The sequence below is a fragment of the Cavia porcellus genome, unplaced genomic scaffold (assembly GCF_034190915.1).
Source record: "Cavia porcellus strain 051 isolate PalLab524CR breed Dunkin Hartley unplaced genomic scaffold, mCavPor4.1 scaffold_7, whole genome shotgun sequence".
Classification (NCBI taxonomy): Eukaryota; Metazoa; Chordata; class Mammalia; order Rodentia; family Caviidae; genus Cavia; species Cavia porcellus.
Genome location: NW_026947490.1, coordinates 57835791 through 57854370, shown reverse-complemented (window position 1 = coordinate 57854370; position 18580 = coordinate 57835791).

Here is an 18580-nt window from a genome sequence, read left to right as displayed (position 1 = left end):
ACAATGTCTGTCAACAGGTGAATGGATAAATATGTTATTAAACAATGAAAGGATTAGGTATTAATATATACTATAGTAATGAGTTACAGATTAAATTAAAGAAGAAATTAGAGACTTCCTACAATTTAATGATAAAGCCACACAACACAATGAAATATACCAAGGATACAATGAAAGCAGTCCTACAAAAGAAATGTATAACAATGAATACTCATATTAGGAAAACAGAGTGAGCTCAAATAAACATCTTAATGTTGAACCACAATCTTCTAGAAAAAAATAAGAGCAAATTAGCCCAAATCTTGTAAGAGGGAGGAAATGATAAAGATTAGAACAGAAATTAATTCAATGGAGACTAAGAAAACAGTACAAAGAACCAATGAATTAAAGAGTTTGTTCTTTGAAAGATTAAATAAAGTTAAAAAAAAAACCCTTAGCCAAATTTATCCAAAAAAGGGAAAGATTCGCATTCATACAATTAAGGATCAAAAGGATGAAATCACAACAGATTCTGCAGAAGTTCAAAAGAGTATCTATACTTACCTCAAAAATTTGTACTGTAATAAGATGGAAATGGCAGAAGAAATGGAAAAAATTCATAGGTACATGTGAATTACCATAACATAATCAAGAAGATCTAAAAATTCTAAATAAACTAATATCAACCAGTGAAATTGAGAATGTAATTAAATATCTACCAAGAAAGAAAAACTCAGACCATGACAGAGTCACTACTCAATTTTATAAGAAATTTAGAGAAGACCTCATATGCTACTTCTTAAACTCTTTAATTGAATTGAAATAAAAGGATATACTCAAATTCATTCCTGAAAGCAAGCATTACCTGATATGAAAATGATATAAATACTGAACTAAGAAATACATGCCATTCTCCATAATAAACATAGATGCAAAACTCCTCAGTAAAATAATGGAAAAAGAATGCAACAAGTCATCAAGATTATACATCCTGACCAAGTTGGATTCATACCAGGCATCTAGGAGGATTCATCCCAGGGATGCAGGGATGGTTCAACATATCCAAATCTATAAATGTAACACATCATCTTAACAGAACCAAATAAAACTTACATGTAGGTCATCTCAAAAGATGAAGAAAAAAACATTTGACATAAGTCAATACTAATTCATGATAAAAAAAACCCACAGAAAATTGGAATAGATGCTCTTTATATCAATCTCATGAAAGCCTCCTGTAAGAAACCAACACCATATGGAATGGTCAAAAAGTGAAAAGCTTTCACTTTAAAGTCAGGAATAAGACAAGGATGTCTACTAGTAGTACTTCTATTCAATATAGCTCTGGAAACATTAGCAAGAGCAATTAGATAAGAGAAAGAAATTAGAACAAAATAAGGATAGGAAAGGAATAAATTAAATTATCATTATTTGTGCATGACATGATACTCTATATAAAAAACCTCAAAAGCTCCATCAAAAGACTTCTAGATTTGATAACCAACAGTAGCACAGCTGGATACAAAGCCAACACTCAAACATCTATAGCCTTCCTGTACATGAATAACTCACTAAGAGAGAAATTAAGGAGACAACTTCTTTCATAATACCATCAAAAAAATGAAATACCTATGCATCAATCTACTAAAGTAGAAGAAGTAAAAGACCTCTACATTAAAAACTAAAGTGCTAGGATAAAGGAGGTTAAGGAAGACATTAGCAAATGGAATAATACCCCTTTTTCTTGAGAAGGAAGAACCAATGTAGTTAAAGTGATCATACTTTCAAAATTGATATCCAGATTTAATGCAATCCCTATCCAAATTCCAACAGCATATCTCACATAAGCAGAGAAAACAATCCTAACAGTCATTTGAAACCAGAAGAAACATAGAATATCAAAGGCAATTCTGGGCAACAAAGGCAAGGTAGGGCATATTACAATCCCTGACTAAAAATTATAACACAAAACCAATGCAATAAAAATAGTATGTATTGGTAAACAAATGATCCAATGATCAATGGAACAAATTACAAGATAAAGAAACAATTCCAAGGATACTTAGCCACCTTCTCTTCACAAAGGGGCCAAACACCTTCACTGAAAGAACGATGGCATTTTTAATAAATGATGCATGAAAACTGGATTTCTCTATGCTGAAAGCTTATACTCACGCATATCACCATGTACTAAACTAAAATCAAAATGGATCAAAGATTTGAATATTAAACCTGAAACACTAAATCTACTGGGAAAAAAATAGAACTTTTGAAGACACAGGTATAAGCAAAAGCTTCATGAAGAAAATTCTAACTGTACAGAAAATACTAAAAAGAATCACACCTGGGATCACATCTTATTACAAAGCTTTTGTACAGGAAAAGAAATCAAGAAAGTGAAAAGACTACTCACAGAATAGGAAAAATATTAGCCAGTTATTCTTCAGACAATGGACTAATATCTAGAACATATAGAGTTGAAAAATTACACAAGCCAAGTGAAACATTCAATCCAAAAGTGGGGATCTGAAGTGAATAGACAATTCTTAGAAGAACACAAACAGTAAGTGAAGAAATGAAAAATGTTCAACCTCACTGATCCTTCAAGAGATGCAAATTAAAAAATCAGTGCTGGCATCCCATCTCCAAAAGCAATGGTTATTATCAACAAATCAACTAATAACTAATGTTAAAGGAACTCTTACCCACTATGATGGGAATGTAGACTGGTGCAACCACTGAGGAAACCAATATGAGATTCCTTTAAAAAATACGTAGAGTTTCCATATGTTCCAGTTATTCCCCATCTTGGGGTCTTCTCAAAAGAATTAGAAGCATTATATCTCAGTGATATACATACAATGTTTATAGCAGGACAATTTGTAATAGTTAAATCTTGAAAATAACCCAGATGCCCATCAACCAATGAGTGGTTTAAAAAGAGGTGGATTGTTTTGTACTACTCAGTCATAGAAAGGATAAACTTGAGACATTTCTAGCTAAACGAATGCACCTTGATTCCATACTCTGAAGTGAAATAAATTGGACACCTGTGTAAATAGTGCATTGTTTCTCTGGTGTGAGAAATTCGAAGTGTAAATAAGAAACAAAATGTGTAATAAATATTGTAAAATAGGAAGTGATTTTTTAAGGAAAGAGGGAATTGGAGGATGGAAGGAGAAAAGGAGGTAAAAAGCATAAAATGGAAACAAACTTTGTACATATGAGGATAATTTTGTAACTATGAAGAGGAGTTGAAAAGAGAGGTAATTGATTTCTTACTTTTTTTTGTAGTTCTGTATTACTTGTATCCTTACACCACTTTGTTTTGTTTTGTTTTTTCTCTTTTTCCTTTTAAATAAAATTAAAAAAAAAAAGAAAAGAGAGGTAATGATAAGTAGGGTTAATGTATATCATATATGTTACAAATTTTCTATCATGAATGTGATATATATATATATATGGTACCAATAAACTTAATTTTAAAAAATAAATGTCTCAAACATATAAATATACTCATACTTATGCTATAGTCTAGCAAGTTTACTGTTTTCTTTTACTCCAGAGAAATAAAATTAGAAGTCCATTGAAAGACTTGTAGTCAACTGTTTATGAGTTTATTTTTCAAAGTGCCAAATTGGAAACAATCCAAATTTCCATCAACTGAAAATACTTTTAATCAAATCTAATTTTAAAAGAAGAAATTTGTTTAGACCTGATTGAAGAAACCTAAAATCACATTTTTCTCAGACCTTATAGGCAAGCTAAACATCCTAATGGTCAATTTACAAGTTTTGAATTTAGAAGATACCCATCAGAGCCATTGAATCCTCTCTTATGAAGGAAAGATCACTGACCTATCATAGGTTTTCCTCTTCCTCAACAATTATTTTACACATGGCACAATGCTAACAATCTTAAACTAATAACTCCCAAACAAATTCGACTTCCATTTAGTTTTTATCAGAGGAGTTCTTGCATCTCTCTCACACGTCTTGATAGGAAGGAATTTTTTCAAACTGACATAAAGCCCTCAGGCTTTACAGGAAAATCCTGACATATTTAACAGGGTTAGAGTTACAAAGTACCCTAACTGAGCTGGTCTCCTTGTTAGATTGATAGAAAAGTTAAAAATCAATAGTCTGATACTCTGTTAAGACAAGATGTGCTCATCCAACCTACCAGGCAGTTAGATCATAAGACTCAGCTTTCACTGACGTCAGCTGCAGTTTAGAGATAGTCCAACCTGACTCAGTCTGACCACATCCATCTGGACTGCATGTGCTGTCTGACATATAAATGTATTCTATTTTCAAGGAGCGTTCAACTAAGATAAACAAACCAGGGATATGGTAGTTTCAACAACCCCCTAAGCCTTAGCTCCCTCCCTATTTTCTCCCACCTTTTGATCAACAACCCCTGTGATTAACCTACAACATACAACTTGATTTATATAAAGAAATATGTGATAACCTGCTATCATGTTTTGTACTTCCTGCTTACAGAATGTATGTGTTTTTGTTCCACTCTCACTCAGTGCTGGTGATTTGGAATTGGCTCCACCTGCCCACTAGCATAATAAACAGTTGCCTTCCAGCTCCTTAGTATGAAGAGTCTTCCATTCGATTTGATATCAGACATCCACAATATTTCCTCACCACAGGGAAGCAGCATTTTTCTGAATCATCTTCATGAGAAGCCAAATCAGAGGAAATGTGAGACCCAGTTAAGAGGTGAGATGTTTAGTGAGGTGTGGTGGTATGTGCCTGGAATCCTAGCACTCTAGAGGCAGAGGCAGGAGGATCTCAAGGTTCATCCTAGCCCAGCAGAACTAGACCTTGGGTCTCAAATTAAGTAAGAGCTGGAGATATAGCTCAGTGTAAAGGCCTTGGGTTCAGTCTCCAGGAACAAAACAAGTGAGGTTTTCCTTCGATGTGTGCAAGTGTAAAACTCTGGTATCTGGCTTGTGAAATAGTCTCCTACCAAACACACACACACACACACACACACACACACACACACACACACACACACACTGTTCTTAATGCAAAGTTATCCCATGAGGAAAACCTTTCATCTTTAAGCTGATCCAACGATAGGAAACCATTTGGCATAGACTAAATAAAAACTTCATATAAAAGTAGCAGGCTAGCTGCCAGAGTTTTTATATAGAATGTTACTGGAGTTCCCATCATCCTAGAAAAGCCAACCAGTTTTCCACATAGAGTAAAAAGCAGGGAGGGAGTGATGCTAAATTGAGATGGGGAAAGGGAAGCCAGGCTTGTAAATATGCTTTCAGGTTTTATTTTCAGTTTTGTCTACATATAAAACTGTGCAAAATCAAGCTAGTCAATGTCACTTACACATTTTCCTGAAGTATATATTTTAGGACTTACCACATGAGGATGAAAAACACAGATACATGAAAAAGTAACTGGGCATTTTAATTTTATCACTTGATTATTATTATCCATGATTCTATTAGCAACTTTAATAGAATCATGGATAATTCAAACCACTGGTGAACATTTTTCAGCATATTAGTAAAAGTTCTAGCATTTTCTATCTAGTTGTTTAGAGGGAAATGATGCAAATATTTTCTCTTCTAGTAGAACTGTGTAAGAAGCGAGGAAGAAAACACAGTTTTGGAAAATCTACACACTTGAAAATTTTCTTTTGAGCAGCTAAGAATCTGATCCACATCCATATTTGTCTAAAACAGAACAAAAACAGAAACTAAGGCATTGTTGGGTTCTTAGGCCTAATTTTTCTAGACAGCATGGGACCACGGTTATTTGCTTTGTGTCTTTCACTCCTCTGAAGATAAACCAATGCAGTCTGATTGTGGAGAGTGCCTTGTCCTCCATATAATCTTTTTAAAAACATTTCTTTGAAGAAGAAAAAGCACCAGGAAGTGAAGACACCCTTAGCATAATCTCAGCCCAAAGGATGAGTGGTTCCAAACAGCTTGCATATTTGGAGTATTTATATGTCCCAGCCAATACCTCAGTTATTCAGTGTCCTTCAGATAGGAGAAGGTACTCAGATACGAACTGAAATGTTCCTTGCTCTTTTATTGAGACAGAGGTTAAAAGAATATGACTTGTTTTTCCTTCTTCTACAGCTGCTTCCCAAATCCAATCAGATTACTCTGTAGAGTATGTATATTTTCATGTCAAGCAAAAATCTAATTTATGCATTTTCCTTAGCTTTGGTACAGAAAACCTTCTAGTTAGACTCTGAGGACTAAGAAAAAATAATGTAAATAATGTGTGTTGATATCTTTTCTTATTGTGATAAAATATTCATTAAAATGTACCTTCTAAATCTTTTTAAGTATAGTATTTAGTGACATTAAATGAATTCATATTATTGTGCAAAAATCACTACTATTGTCTCCAGAGGTTTTTTCATCTTGCAAAACTAGGACTATGCCTTTCCTTACCTCTTCCCTTGCTCACTAGCAGTCCTTGTATTTTGAGTCTCTAGAATTTTAACTACTACAAGGACCTTATGTAAATATAGTCTTTGTCCTTTTGGGACTGACTTTTTTCGCTAGGCATAATGTCTTCAAGATTCACTCAAGTTATAGCATATATTAGAATTTGCTTCTTTCCTGAATATTATTTTATTGCAGAAATAAATACATACTACATTTTTGTTACCTATTCATACATGCACATTGGGGTTGCTCCCACCTTTTAGCTGTTGTAAACAATACTGTTATTACTGTTATGATCATGTGTGAACAAATATATCTTTGAGTTTCTACTTTTTTATCATTTTGAATATACTAAAAAATGGAATTTCTGGGCTATATAATTCTATTTTTTTTGACTTTAGAAACTATTTATTGTTTTCCATAACAATTGTATCATTTTATATTTTCAACAACCGTGTACAAGGGTTATAAGTTTTGCACATGCTTACCAAGACTTATTTTCTTTGTTTTTAATAGTAGCCATTCTGAGTCTGAGGCAGTACCTGATTGTAGTTTTCATGCATATTGCACTAGTCATTAGACACTGAGCATCTTTCCATGTGTTCATTGGCAAATTGTATACCTTCTTTGGAAAAATGTTTATTCAACTGGTTTGCCTATTTCTAAATCAAGTTATTTACTTTCTGGTTGAATTTTAGACTTTCTTTTTGTAATCTGGATATTTACCCATTATAAAAATATGATAATAATGTTTTTGTCAGTTCTATGGGTGGTCTTTCTCTCTGTTGATAGTGGCTTTTGATGCACAAAACTTTTAAATTTTCATGTGGTCTAACTTTTATACTTCATTTTGTTAACACTGCTATTTGTGTTATACCCAAAAGATCATGGCCAAATCCAATGATTTCCCAGGTTTTCATCTAAAACCTTCATATTTATAAGTCTTATGTTTAGATTTTAAGCTATCGAGTTAAATTTTGCTTATGTTAGGCAAGGGTCCAACTGCATTCTTTTCATGCAGACACCCCAAATCCCAGCACAATTTGTTGAAAAGATTATCCTTTCTCCCTTGAAAAGGTTTTGGCATCCTCACTGAAATCACTTGAGCATAGTGTGGGGTTTTTTCCCTTTTGCTTTTTCTTCTATTTCACTGATGTGTATCACTGTGTTTATGCTAGTGTCACACTGTTTTGATTACTATGGTTTTGTAATAAGTTTTGAAATCAAGGCATTTGAGTCTTCCAGATTTCTATTTTTCATGACTTGTTTGGCTATCTGTGTTCCCTTGAGACTGTGTATTGCTTTTATAATTAATTTTTCTACATTTAGGAAAAAATTTGAGGATTGGGGATACAGCTCAGCAACACAGTATTTAACTGGAGTGTGCAAGGTCCTGATTTTGATTCCCAGTTCCAAAAAACACTGGAAAGTTTTACTGGCAACATTAAAGATAATAAGACTTTAGATAATATTGATATTTTAATAATATAGTCTTCTAATTCACAAATACATGAAGCATTTTCATATATTTCTGTCTTTAATTTCTTTGAGTAATCTTTTGTATTTTCATTATGCATCTTTTATCTACTTAAGTTAATTCCTAAATATTTCATTATTTTTGATGACTTTGCAAATGGAGTTTTGTTAGTTTCTCCATTTATTCTTTATAGCAAGTGTCTAAAATATAGCTGATTTTTGTGTGTTGCTTTTTAATATGCTGCTGCATTTGATTTGTTTGACTTTTGTGATGGAGTTTTGTATTAAATTTCATGAAAGATATTACCTGTGATTTATTTTCTTGTTTCTTCGTCTAGCCTTGGGTATGAGGGTAAAACTGGCTAAATGAGCTAACACATACTCTCATCTTAAAGTTTTTGGAAAATGAGAGAAGGACTGATGTTTTTAAAATGCGTGGTGAAGTCATCAGGACCAGGACTTTTCTGTGTTGGGAAATTTTTGACTAATGATTCAGTCTTTTTATTAATTATGTCTTACTTAGATTTTTCTGTTCCTAACTAATCTAGCTTGATAGGTGTTATGTTTCTATCAAATTATCAAATACATTGGTATATGATTGTTGAAGGTATTCTTTTATAATCCTTTTTGTTTCTAAATAATTGACAGCATTGCCCCCACCTTCACTGCTGGTTTTAGTCATCTGAATTCTCTGTTATCCTAGTCTAGCTATCTAACCATTATTCAACTTTGTTGATCTAAAACAACCTAGTTTGGTTTCAGTGATTTCCTCCATTGTTTTGTTTTTCTATTTTGTTTGTATGTTCTCTAATCTTTCATATTTCCTTCTTTCTGCTAGTTTCGTATTTAGCTTTTACTTCTAGTTTTTTAACCTGAAAACTTAGGTTATTGATTTGAGATTTTTCATTAACACAAGCATTTATACCTATAAATTTATCCTTGCTCTCTACAATAGTTTTGGTAAGCTGTGTCTGCATTTTCATCAGCCTATATTTTCTAGATTCCTTGTAATTATCATACTTCTTTGATGCATGTGTTGCTTAATTTCCACAAGATCATGGAATGTCCAGTTTGTTATTGGTTTCTAGCTTCATCCAATTTGTGTAGAGAAGTCTTTTGTATTATATCCTTCCTTTTAAATCTATTGAGACTTAACTTCTGATCCAATATATGTTTTGTCCTGGAAAATGTTTGCATGTACCTGAGGAGAATCTGTATTGTGTTGCTATTATTTAAAATGTTCTACTTATATCTGGTAGCTCTAAGTTGTTTTAGTGTGTTACTCAAGTCCTCTAATTCTCTACTTATCTTTCATTAGTTGTTCTGTGCATTATATACAGTGTGATATTTAAGCCTCAAACTGTTACTGTAATATTGCCTGGTTCTTCCTTCGTATTTCTGATATGTACTTTGAGGATTTGTCACTATATATGCAAATGTTTATGTGATCTTCTTGCTATATTGAACTTTTATGAATAGAAAATGTGAACTTTTTTGATATTTTCACACTTTTATCTTCTAATAGCTTTTTAGTTACCTCTTCTATCTTTTGGTTACCATTTACATGAATATCTTTTTACATATGTTTGCTTTCTTTATTTCTGTCCTTTGAACTAAAATGAGTCTTTTGTAGAAACCTAAGCTGGGACCATGTTTTTAAATCCACTTTGAAAATTAGTATCTTTCTATTTAAGAGGCTAACTCATTTATTTTTTATGTATTTACTTTTATAAGACAAGACTTGTCATTTTGCTGTTTGTTTCATATTTGTGTTGCAGCTGTTTTGTCCTTCATTTTATATATTACTATTATCTTTAGTGTTTAGATGAATTTTTTGTAGTAAAACATTTAAATATCCTTCTCATAGCCAGGCATAGTGTTACACATCTGTAATCCCGGTACTTTAGAGGCTGAAAGAAGAGGATCAAGAGTTTGAAGCCAAATAGCAAGTTGAGGGTGGCCTGTCACTCATAGCAAGACTCTGTTTCCAAAACTAACAAGTAAAACTTTGCTTTTGTGTATATTCTGCAGTTATTTTCTTTGTGATTATTATGGATGTGTTGGTTATATTTCTGTCACTGCTGAGACAAATTACCTGATGCATAATATTAAAGAAGGAAAGTTTATTTAGCTCACAGTTTGTGGAAGTTTCAGTTCATAATGAGCTGGGTCCAAGGTAGATTGACACATGGCAGAAGGTAACAGTTCATGGCAGCAGAAACCAGGAAAACCAACAAGAGCAAAAAGAGAGGAGCATGAGATAAGACTCTTTCTGTCCCTTATATTGTACATAGGCTATACCTACTTGGGTGTAGCAGTCACATCAAAATCCCAGAACTGAACCATGAATCAATCACAAACTCTAGAAGCCTGCCTTCATGACTGAATGAGGCTTTCGGGGGGACATCTAGACACAAAGCATAACAGTGGATACTATCTTTAACATCATAAAGTTATAACATTCTAATTTGAACTTATATCAATGTAAGTATTTAAAACTCAGTTTCACATTGTATATCTAAAAACCTTAAATTATATTTTTCATTGTATTAGTTTCTTAAAATATATAAAAAGTGTGGGTTTTTTACAAAGCAGAGCTCCTGTTCAGTGAATGCTCAATTGTAAGTTAAGATATTCTAAATTTTCCTAATGCAGCAAAGGCCTTGTTCACTTTTCATATACTTTAATTAAGTTTTTCACTTTGACTTACCTTAAATATTTGTTCAGTAAATCCTTCTCTGGTCACTGCATTTAAAAATTTAAAACTCCATCTTCACTCCTAATATTAATTATCTAGCATTAATTATCTCCTTAACACTCATCATTTAGTATATAGTTTACTTTTTAAAATTGTATTTGCTGCTTATCTGCAGTGCTTGATTATAATCACGCCAAAGTCATTTGTTTTTCCACAACTGTATCTTGTTACCTGAAGGAGTGCCAGGGACATGTTATTTGCTCAGTACACAAATGAATGAATAAGGAAATGAGATATGTGTGAGTTATGGTAGCTTTTCACTCATATGATTTTGCTTTGAAGAATGAAAGCTATAGTTCATTGATTGCTCATCACATTTCATGATGCTGGAACAAAGGATTAGAAGATGAAGCAGGCAGATCGCTTCCTTCACTGAGGATATGTCCTATTGTGCAAGCAAAAATGGTGAACATTACCAAAAAGGAGAAAGTTCTGCCTATACTCAATGTTACCATACAATTAATGAAAATTTCTATGGTAATCAATAGGAGTTAAATCTTGAAGGAAGAGTATTATATTGTTCCAAGTAAAAGTAGGTATAAATTAAAGCATGTATAACTCTAAAAAGACACACATGAGGAATCACTCATTCTGTTTAGCTACCTTACATTCCTTTCTATTTGGTGCACCAGATGCTTCCTGGTTTATAAATTGTTGATGAAAGACAATTAGATGGTAGAAACTTTGTTCTTTGGCGGTAGCTTTCAGTTATTATTCAATCAGCTGTCCCAACAGGCACATAAAAACAATTCAGTGTCATCCTTGATTTTATCCTAAAATCTGGCCAAAGACACCTCCTAAATCTATGAGCTCATGTGGTCTTATTCATGTGCACCTACACAAATGCACAAGCAGGGGTCTTAATAAAATATAAACTCTCTGGGATGGGGTTTAGCTCAGTGGCATAAGCACCTGCCTGGCAAGTGCAAGGTTGTGAGTTCGATACCTGACACCAACATATATACACTCTCTATTCTATTAACTTCTTTGAACAATTTAACAAATAAAAGAGTGGCAGCTAGATTTCCTCAAATCTGAAAATCTGATTTTAAAATGATTTCATGAAGATGATAGCCTCACCAACCTCTTTTCCAAGTTGATAAAATTTTGCTGAACTAAAAAGCTATTGCACTGTTTTAAATTTCTAAAAGAGATAAAAAGAATGTATGATTTCACTATCCAAATCAACTTTCACCAGCTCAGATCCATTCTGCAGATATCTAGAGGTAGAGATAAGCAGTATGGGAAAATAGAATGACTCTAATTTTGTCTTTTTTATCACGAGGACTTTGAAGTTCTCTGCCATGAGTCACTCAACATGGGAATAGAGAGAAAAAGAATTGAGGCTCATCATTTTTGCAAGAGTTACACCATGCATCTTCCAATGTTACCTAGATTATAGAGCTGATTACATGATGTTACCCTGATCTACAGCAGGGAAGAAGAACAAATTTGTGATTGCCAGGAGCTTGAGCCAATCATCTAGGGCTTTTCAAACATATATGTGAGTGGAACGAAAACAACAGCAATTACCCACTATGGTTTTAAAAAATAGAAAAATTAATATAGGCCAAAAATAACATACTCCAAATTAAACCATTTCTAAAAAATTTTTTGTGTTCCAAGACATTTCACAGTCACAGGAAACATTCTGGAAGCATAGTGCATATATCCCAGAGGAGTTGTGAGAGCAGCTAACAAAGGTTAATTCAACTCTCTGCGATTTCCCAATAAAAAGAAGCAGGGCATGATCCAAAGTCATCTTTGTGGGCCTGAATATGTATGAATAGAAGTTAATGTTATCCAAGCTATCACTACAACATGGGCTGCTCTGGGATTTGTTTCATTGTTTTGCTTTGTTTTCTATCCACACATACAGAACAAGCCAAAGAGCTTTTATCTCCTGGTTATTTTTGCTTACTGTTAGGCTAAAGAGTCTGATAACATACATGAAGAAAGTATTAGGAAAGGTGATGTTATAGGTGTTCACTTCTTTAGAGGTCACAGCTTGTCTGTAGTGCAGTGAAAGCTATTTAGCATATAATGAGGCAGTTGGACAAGGACATAGAGGTTGTATTGTTTCCAAATGCTCAAATAAGTATAAAAGTGTGATAGCTGAGGGTGACCCACTTTACTTTTTTCCTATAGAATAAGCAAAGCAAAGGCCTTTTTATTTCTTTCTTGATGTTTTCGTGGGGCTCTGAGATGCCCCTGAGGTTCAGCATGGTGTTCAAAGCAAAGCCTTTCACACTGGGTTATTTGTGTGAAAACAGACAAGAGAAACATCTTTTCTTACTTTAAAGAAGATAAAACCAATCAAAACAATAAAACCAATCAAAATAAACCAGTATAAGTGATACAGGTCTTTAAAACATTACAAAATCAGCAATAGTTACCATAATGCCTTTTGTTGTCTTCAAAATAGCTGCAGAAAGCTTCAGATATAGTAAAAGTTGAACAGAACAGAATAGAATAGAAACAATAAAAACAAAACAATGAATGAAAGATTAAAATAAAATATTGTTACATTATATTATCTTAATGAGAGATAGTAAGTACCTCTGTAGCTCATAGATTGCTTTTATTGAAATACAACGTAAAACTAAGCAAGGATGTAATATTTTAGAGAAGGTGTTGAAATCTGATTCATAATTAAAACAGGGTATGGTTAAAAGGGGCAAAAATGGAAAATTCTTTTGGCAACTTATTAGAGATGTGGGGTTAAACTGCTGAAACACTCACAAACATCTGTTGCCAGAAGAGAAAAATAAAAATTTTAAGAGCAACTCTACACTGGACCAAGCACAGTGTTAAGTGCTTTAGAACTGATCTCAATCAATCCTAAAACTGATATTGATTTTGCATTGTTATGAACATGCTACCAATGAGAAATTTTGAGTAGAGATTTTAAAGTTTTCCTAAATTCCACAGAAAAGCAGGTTGAGGGTAGTTTTGAATTCATATCTGTCAAATTCCTAGACTGTGATATTATCAGCTAATATCAGTTGATGTCACCTTTAATCTAGATCAAATTTCATCAACATTTCTGTTTCCTCTCAGGAAATTTTTCCCTCTTATAATCTTCATATCAAAATCTTCTTTGTTGAAAAGCAATTTATATTAATATTGACTCACAAACATAGTAGTGTCTTATTTATCTTGGAAGTTTCCTTCCGTTTCTCAGTTTTGATGATTGCAAGAAAAATATTTTTTCTCAGCTGTGTTGGAATTAAAGAAAAAATATAGCATTTTCAGTACTGGGGATTGAAACTAACGCCTTCACAATGAACCACATCTCCAGCCCCTCCTTGCTTTGAAACAGTGCTTTGAAACAGCATCTGCCTGAGTTGTTAAGTTGCCCAGGCTAGGCTTGAACTTTTGATTCTCTTGTCAGTGTTGCAGACGTGTGATACCACATCAAGCTTGCATTTTAGCTTTCTAAAGAATGAAATCTGAATGTGTTTTCTAACTTTGTTAAGACTGTTTTTAATTTCTTTCTTGAAATAAATGTCAATGTCACTAAATATAAAGAAGTTAAAAAATCTGGGAAGATCAGACCTTTCCTGGGTTAGTATGCATCTTCAAATGTATTTGAAAAATTACTGTTCTTTGTTTTGTTTTGCTTTCTATTTTAAAGAAAATAAAATCAAGCAAAATAAAACAGAATAAAGCCAATGAAACAGTGTAAGTGACACAGGACTTCAAAACAATAGGAAATCAACAATGGTTAACACAATGCCTCTTGTCTTCAGAATAGCTGCCCACACCTTTAGACATCGTAAAAATCAAACAAAACAGAACAGAATAGAAACAGTATAAACAAAACAATGAATACAATAAAGGACTTTAGAATGAGATAAGAGTAAATCCAAAATGGCTACCAAAATATATGTTGTTATCTTTGAAATAGCTCTGCCCATGGCATCAGATATAACATCAAACAAACAAAAAACTGAATAAAACCCAACCCACATTGAAAACAATGAAAATGATTCAGGACTTCAAAACTAGACAATAGGGAATTAACAATGGCTACCACCTTCAGAAGGAGATCCCCATGGATGCTACATTATGTATTGTTGTCCTCTGAATAGATGATCAGACTACCAGCCTTATACCTGAAAAGTCAGTCAAACACTAAACACTACAAGCATTGAATTGTATTTTACCTCAAAAGTTATCACAGCAGCCTGTGTTTCTCTGGATCAGCCAGTTGCTTATGGTGGGGGGTAGGATTGGCTCTTCTTGTTTCCCATCCTGCATGCTGGAAAGGGCTGGTGTCTGGCTGACCCTCCAGAGGCCCACGAATTGTGCCAACTCACAGGGAGGGCTTGCTTCTTGGTGACTTCTTGTTCTGTATCCCCACAGTCCACAAATGGCACTGACTCACAGGAAAAGGCAAGCATCTGGCTCTCTCCCCAGTGGCCCATGCATGGTGCTGATTCACAGGGAGGGCTTGCTTCTTGGTGAGGCCTTGTTCTCTTCTCCTGAGGTCCATAAATGGCACTGGCTTATGGGAAAAGACTGATGTCTGGCTGTCCCCCCAGCAGCCTGAACATGGCACTGATTTTCAGCCAGGGTTTGCTTCTTGACAACTTCTTGTTCTCTTCCTGTACAAATGCATCTTTTATTGTTTGTTTGTCACCTTTTATTGTTTGTTTGTTTTTGAGGGCATCAAAGTCATCTAAAATGCAATATTTAATAGAATACCATTCTGGAACATAAAATTGATCCTCATAATTTCTCAGGATGGGTTACATGTTTTTCCTTGGCTGAGGAATGGCAAAAAATATGTGTTCTTCGGGGTCTCATACTGCATACATGGGAGTCTACTTTGCCTCAGCCAGGACTATATTCTTTTAGCGTAGGCAAATGCTGGTGAATATGGAGGTGTCTAGAGAGAAATAAGCATCTTAGCTAACCAGAATCAATTTAGTTAAGATTTCATATTGGTTACATCACATTGACTTTCCAATTTGTTAAATTTATAAAAAATGATATTAACAATAAAATTTGAAAATAGGAGCAGTTATACTTTTAGAATTAAAAAGAAATTCAGTAAGATACTGTGTATAATTATCTTGAAAATATCATTGACTTACCAGGGGAAATAGTATGGAGGCTCTTCAAAAAAGCTGACAATAGAGTTACCATATAGTACTTTATAGTATTGAATGTATCCAAAGGAATTGAAGTCAATATATTGAAGAACTGTCTGCATCCCCATGTTGATTGTACCATTATGCACATTACCTAAGCATTTAATAACAGGTAAATAGGTAAAGAAAATATGCAACATATACACAAAGCAGTGGGGGAGTTTAAAGATGGCAGAGTGGTAAGCAGCAGACAAGAGCCTCTCTGAGTGTTGCTGTCCCAAAGCCGAAATATAGCAATATGAGAAAGACAAGAAGGAAGGAATTAGGTCTTTTGGACCCAGGAAAAATCTGAAGCATGAACTGAAACCCACAGATAAAGTGAAGAGAAAAACTTCAATGAAGAAGATGAGGTTCTTGGTGGGAGCAGCGGTTCAGTACTGTGGACACATGGTGATGGCTAATAATCCCAGAGGCCTCCACAGAGATGCAACAGTTGAGGGGAGAAGTGGATTTGAAGGTCTGCACTAGTTTGCAATGAGTACTGAGGACTCAGTCATCTCTTGCAAGAGAGTCATTGGTTGAAAGACATCAAGGAGAGGGACTGAGCTCAGAACCAAAGCTGCTGCCAGCTCCATACCCACAGAAGGTGCACAGATGGCTGCAGGCCAAATGGGTCTAGTCTTGGCCAAACAGTGCAGGCTCACTTGTTTATCCACTCTCCCACCAAAAAGCTATTACTGGCTTGCTGGAATAGATCAGCATGGATCAGGACTCTGTCTCCACACACTGTCTAGCAGGGACAGTGGAGACAAACATAGAAGTGGTCTCTTTTCTTTCTCTTTTGTTTGTTGGTTGTTGTTGTGGTTTCATTTTTTTGTCTTTAATTGTTTATTATTACTTTTATGTGTGGGAATCTGGTTTCTAGCCTCTTTGTGTTTGTAGTTCTGCTCTATTTTTTCTATTTATCTCTTCCTTCTCTCTTTCCTTATAGTCTTCTACAACAGATTCCTAAAGTTAGAGTGCTGCCTCTTTGTCCTCCAACCTTACTTCTAATCTCTTCCTCTTCTTCCATTTCTCTATTTTCTCCTTGACCCACTTTAAATTGTAACTTTTTAGGAGAAAATTGACACATATTAAGGACTTGCATTGTGCATATGATTTTCTGGCTTGTTTTATATTTTGTTTTATAACCACAAATGTAGTTCATATGGTTAATGATCAGTTCAGTTTGTCATTTTCTAGGCTGTGTTTGAGGCTATTGGAACCACAAAAGTTACATAATTGCTCCAAACAGCTGTTCTTCCTGGCATTCTATGACTGATATTTACTAAGGGTCACAGAAAATACTGTGGCACAGTGTCAAAGAACCAGGAACTGGGTCAAACAAGGAGCAACTTTTCATCTCCAACAGATTGAAGACATAAGATCTTGCAACTGAGTTAAAACCCAAAAACCAGCATACCTCAGAGAAGTAATGATCATCTAATCTTCCTAAAACTAACAATAAAGCAACACATCATAGGCAATTTATAAGCATCAGCCTTGGCATTAAACTAAACAAAAAAAATAAAATAAAAAGATACTAAAAAGATACTAAAAGAAAAGAAAATAAAATAAAAAGATAAAATAACAAGATGCAACCCCAGTCATCCAGTTGACCAAAGGCAAACCCAGGGAGCAATGAAATGGGACAGTCAGAAAGCTTCCCACCGACCTGGCCCCTCTGAAATGAAAACAACAAAGCAATTGAATGAGGCTCTATGAAAAACTCAACCAGAAAAAATTTCTCAAATAACTACAGATATTGTGTCCAAAACAAAGAGCATTTTAGCAATTCTAGAGCAGAAACAAACTAACAAAAACAGATGAGCTTAAGAAAATTATGGAAGTCACAAATGCTCAGTATAGCAAAGAAATGGAATCTGTAAGGCAGATTTGAGCAGATGTCCAGCAAAATATAAATTCCATTGAAAATATTCACAGAGATAAAGCCAATGTGAGGATAGGATCTCAGATATTCAAGGCAGGCTTGCAGTTAGTGATCGTGTAAAGAAACATTTCTTAAAAATAAAAAAGATCCATGAGAAATCAATCTAGCAGGTATGAAGTGAGATAAAGAAGAATAACTTAAATTTTATTAGTCAATGAAAAAGCAAGAGATCACATAAATTACATATATATATATATTGACTGCCCACAGACCTCACAGCAGAAAACTGCACTGGTAGAAAAAAATAATTTGTCACACAGATAAGTGAGATATATGGAACTTCAACTATCCATGATTAAAAAAAACTGCCACCAGGCATATCATAGCCATGATTCTAGAAATTCAACACAAGTATAGAATCTTAAAAGCTGTTAGGGAAAACAAACAAATCACCTGTAAGTGAAAGCCTATCAGACTCACAGTTGACTTCTTCAGCACAAGCCTTTAAGTCAAGAGGAGCTTCCCATTCCAAAGGAAAACAAGCTCCAACCCAGAATGACGTGCCTCACAAAACTATCTTTTAAAACTGATGGAGATCAAAATGGTTTGCACTGTCACTGTTTGACCGTCCACTTTTCATGCTTTGATTTTGTGATGAGCAACTACTTCTAAGATAACAATATGTAATTTATCAACTAGTGATTTCTGGGTTTTTTGAAATTCTGTATTATTTCTACCCTTTTTTCTATTTTCCACTTATTCTCTAAATTAAAAAAAATGGAGACATAGATAATTTCATGACAAAGAACATTTGAGCAAATTTATGACCACCAAATCAGCACTCAAAAATGTTTTGAAGGACATGATAGAAACAGATAACAAGGACTAAAACTCCA